This window comes from Coptis chinensis, chromosome 2 (genome assembly GCF_015680905.1).
Source record: "Coptis chinensis isolate HL-2020 chromosome 2, ASM1568090v1, whole genome shotgun sequence".
In the NCBI taxonomy this organism is placed as follows: Eukaryota; Viridiplantae; Streptophyta; class Magnoliopsida; order Ranunculales; family Ranunculaceae; genus Coptis; species Coptis chinensis.
This window is the reverse complement of record NC_141457.1, coordinates 108,256,909-108,261,074: the sequence shown is the minus strand read 5'-3', so window position 1 is coordinate 108,261,074 and position 4,166 is coordinate 108,256,909. Positions and strand designations below refer to the sequence as shown.

Genomic DNA, 4,166 nt, shown 5'->3' with positions numbered 1-4,166 from the left:
AAAACGGTCCAAAGAAAGCTAATGTGAGTCGGCCCAACAACAAAATTAGATTTCGGCCCAGCAACTAATATAAAAACCGGCCCAAAACTAAAATATATTTTTGGCCCAAACAAAACCAACCCACTTGGTTCCGACCCAAGCCCAAGCCCAACTAAGAGGAACCAGGTTGTCTCCTCCTCCTTCTTCCTCACAACAGCTCTTCCACCAGCCACCACTAACCACCCTCGGCACTCCAAAACAAACCGAACCAACTCGATTTTGCACCCCCTGAAAAACCCCAACCTGCCGATACCCACAAAACTCGATTCCTCTCACCCTCACCAGCGCTAGCAGCTCTCCTCCACCAGCCACCACTGACCACCCACCGGCACTCCAACTAACTGAAACCACTCAAGAGGAAAAACCCAACCAAAAGCCACCGAAAATTAGAAGTGAGACTGGGTGCATTGGGTCGCGATCTCGGTCACCCAAACCAGCGCACCAGCTAAATCTCGCCACCATCGATTCTACTCACTTCCTCATTCCACCGGTTTGACTCCTTGCGAAAACCCCTAATACTTTAATAAATCTAAAACCTCAATTCATTGATCAACAACCCTTCCTCAAAATTGTATCGACATCCGCCATTAACAGTTATTCAAAGCTTCCAACAACACCCTTTCTCCACCACCAAATCATCCCCAATCATCACACTAGTAGAAAAAAGGCTTTTTATGATTGTTTTAAAATGTTATTTGTGACTGTTTCTATTTAAAACGGTAACAAATGGCATAAAAGAGTTTTTGTGACTGTTTTAGAATATTTTTTGTCACGCGCGTTGTCTAAAGCGGGACAAATAGTATTTTCCTTTTGTGCTCAAGCACAAGTAATGACCCGGGCCACAATTTGTCACTGTTTGTACTAAATAATAAACATAAATGATTGGTGGTATTTCTCATCACTATTACGAAGGCCAGTGTAGTCATTTTGCCTAATAGTCCCGTGAAAGTCAGTTTCTTCAACTAAACCGACCACTCTCTCCACACTTCTCATCTTCTTCATTCAAAACTGCTTTCAGGTTTTCGCACTCCACGGTACAAAGCATTATATTCTCTCTTCAATTCCAATTCTTAGTGGTTGTTCGATAATAAAAAAAAAAAAAACTCCCCTCTCTCGGCTATTCGATTTATAATTCTTTAATTTCCATTTAGGGGACAATAGTCGAAGGTTTGAGCCATCTAGCTACTTATTGAATCTCAAATTATCTAAAAATGAGAGTATTTATCGACAAGCTATTTTTTTTATTCTCACCAACTGTTCAAAAATTTGGTGGGTCTTTAGATTTGAATTCTGTTTTGGGGTTTGTTGATTCGGGTAGGGGTTTGATTCTTGCGGTTGATGGGTCGGCGTCTGAGTTGGTTAGAGAGATTGCTACTGAATGTGGTGTTGATTTCGATGAGGATTCCAGGGCTGTGGTGATTGATCATGGGAGTTTTGCGAATGGAGATCATATGTTGATTGCTAGTGATGATTTTATTGATTTTATGATGTCATTTTGGGGAAGGAAAAATCGAAGCTCCTGTACTATTCCAAGGGATTGGTCATGCATTCAATCTTGTTAATAGCCAAGTAAGATGTCATTAGCAAGTTTTAAGTACTTTATACTCTATACTTTGATTTGATTTCTTATGGTATGCTTAGTTTTTTTTTTGTAGGTTTTGAAAGTTCTACATGCTTCTCCTTCTGCATATTCTGCTAATCCATAAAGCAAATTGTCTAGTCCTCCATCACTTACAGGATCTATAACTTCTTTGGTTTCAGGTGTGCAGGTATGTACATGTCTCTCTCTGGTTCATATATACAGTGTTTAACTGGAAGCTTTTGTGGTGATATGACTACTCGACTAGAATATTGCAACGTCAATCCCACAAAGTGACTACTTTTTGGGTGGTTGACGACTTATTTGGGTTTTGCTACCTATATTTCATGTTAACTGAAATTAGTGTTAACATTAATCTCTTTGTTTCAATCAAGAATCCTTTAAGAAGTAAAGTTGTTTCATGTTTGAAAGAATGGTTCTATGCTTTCGTAGGACACACAACATTTTGAATCGAATAGTTAATTTTTGTTTTTAGTTATAGACTTGCAGCATCTTAAGTCCTTGATGGAATTTTCATCTGTATAGTTGTATCAAATAGTGGGGCTTTCAAGTTATACCAATGCTTAACAGGTTGCCTTGCATTACATTCAATATAACACACCCGGAATGAAATTTACAAATTTTTCTTAGTGTATAAAATGAAGATATTGCTGCAGTTTCTTATTGAGACGTGTGTTATATATTAGTTGTTATATAGCACTAACTAGATGCCACTCACCCAATACATTATGTTCAATTTTCAGTTTCAGTTTTATTCAATCTATGATCACATACTGGGTGTGCAAAACGGAGGGGACTGTGTGTGTTGGAGTTGATTTGGGGTGCAATTGACGTTGGAGCTTATCTCTCGATGATGTAGTTATACAAGGTGTTAGCTCATTCATGATGTAGTTACTTATTTTATACAAGTTGTTAGCTCATTCATGCTGTAATAACTTATTTTAGGAACACTGCTACCTGATCTACTTGATTTGGATGTGGAATTGAATGTTAAAATTCCAGTCCAGTTCTTAGAAGTTGTACATACCACTTCTTTTGCCACGTTGGATCTACGCTTATTGGTTAGTATGTATTTTTATGTCAAGAGCAATTCACTCTTTTTTCAGTAGTCAAGATAACTTAATAGCTTAAGCCTAGTTTGGAATTTTATTTACCAAAATAGAAACTAAGAACTAACTTCTTCCACTACTATTCAAGCACTAGGTCTCATCGTCTTCACACTCCAGTTCGTTGAGGGTATTGAAGCTTCTCCTGAGTTCGGATCGAATGGGGAAGCATTTATTTGTCGCTCTCCTTTCTCTCTCTCGAGTTCACGAGTATCCTACAGTATGTATCTCGGTCCAAGTTATGCATTCAGGTATTTGTATCTTAGATGCATAGCCAATTAGTGGGATTTTCTGATAAATCTGTTCAGATGAAGAATGGTACCCGATGCAAGTGCTTCAATACCAGAATGGGTATCATGTACCATTTTTGCTGTAGGTATTACAACTGCATGTTGCTTGTGTTGGTGCAGCCAAGTTTGTTGCACTCTCTTGCACTACAACTAGATTATTCTCTAAATGCAGTTTTCGAAGGCACCAAGTTTGTACTTAAGTTTACCAGTGTCTAAAAGGGTTTCTGGGATCTTGTTTAATGCTGATTTGAATGGTCTGTTCTTGTTATCAAGTTATTTCTTTGATGACTGTATTGGATGCTTGCATAGACAGATAAAATTTCTTCATACTTAATGGTTGCTGATTTGAGGTGATTCTTTTTTATATTAAATTGTTTAATGAATGAGTGTGGTGTATAAGATTTAGTTATTAGTACTAGTGATTATTGCGCTAGTTGCATTCAATAATTGGTTTACAGTCCACGACAGAAAGAAAGGAAGAGACGTATATGCTCTTTTGGGCTGACCATATCAGCTAGGAAGACCAAGTGAATCTGATGATCAAAGAACCAATCTCTCGCATATGGATGAGCCATATATAGTAGGAGGAGGAAAGGATCCTTCACACAAACAGATAGGACCGATAGAGAGTGTCAGATAAGCTAGGAATCTCTGTGTCAGTTAAGACCAAGTCAGCCTTATACGCTAGGAAGCAAGTTATGATATGAACCTAGAGTCAATAGTGGCATTACGTGTAGGTGACCAAGATCTCGGAAGAAATAAAGGGGAGTCAATAGGCGCTGATGGAATACCTGTTATAGATAGAATTTTAAGTCAATTCGGTATATGAGAAGTGCAATCTAATGAGCCTGCCTATTGCGGAGAAGTGCAATCTACTGAGCCTGCCTATTGCGGTGTTTTGCAATCCCCATGGAACTAAAATTGGTTTCAATCTGGGGTTACCTATTTTTTTGTTTTCTTTATTTGGTTTGGGTATCTGCCCATAGGATATAAATAACTGAGATTGTCAATCTGGGCTTTTTCTCTTGATTGCTAGCATGAGCTTTAAGATTCACTAGCCCTATTTTGCTAATAGCGATGTTTCCTTTGTTGCTTTTCATTGACTTGTTTGCCTCATTTAGGTTCTACCCA

The 4,166-nt window shown here is 38.3% G+C and overlaps 1 long non-coding RNA gene across 1 annotated transcript; it reads left to right on the top strand.

Moving 5' to 3' along the window:
- Positions 1 to 1,396: 1,396 nt before the first annotated feature.
- Positions 1,397 to 3,506, top strand: LOC147520310 (uncharacterized). The gene is made up of 3 exons (XR_015214400.1): positions 1,397 to 1,608; positions 1,695 to 1,808; positions 2,383 to 3,506. It is a non-coding gene; the product is annotated as an uncharacterized LOC147520310 (long non-coding RNA).
- Positions 3,507 to 4,166: the final 660 nt, after the last annotated feature.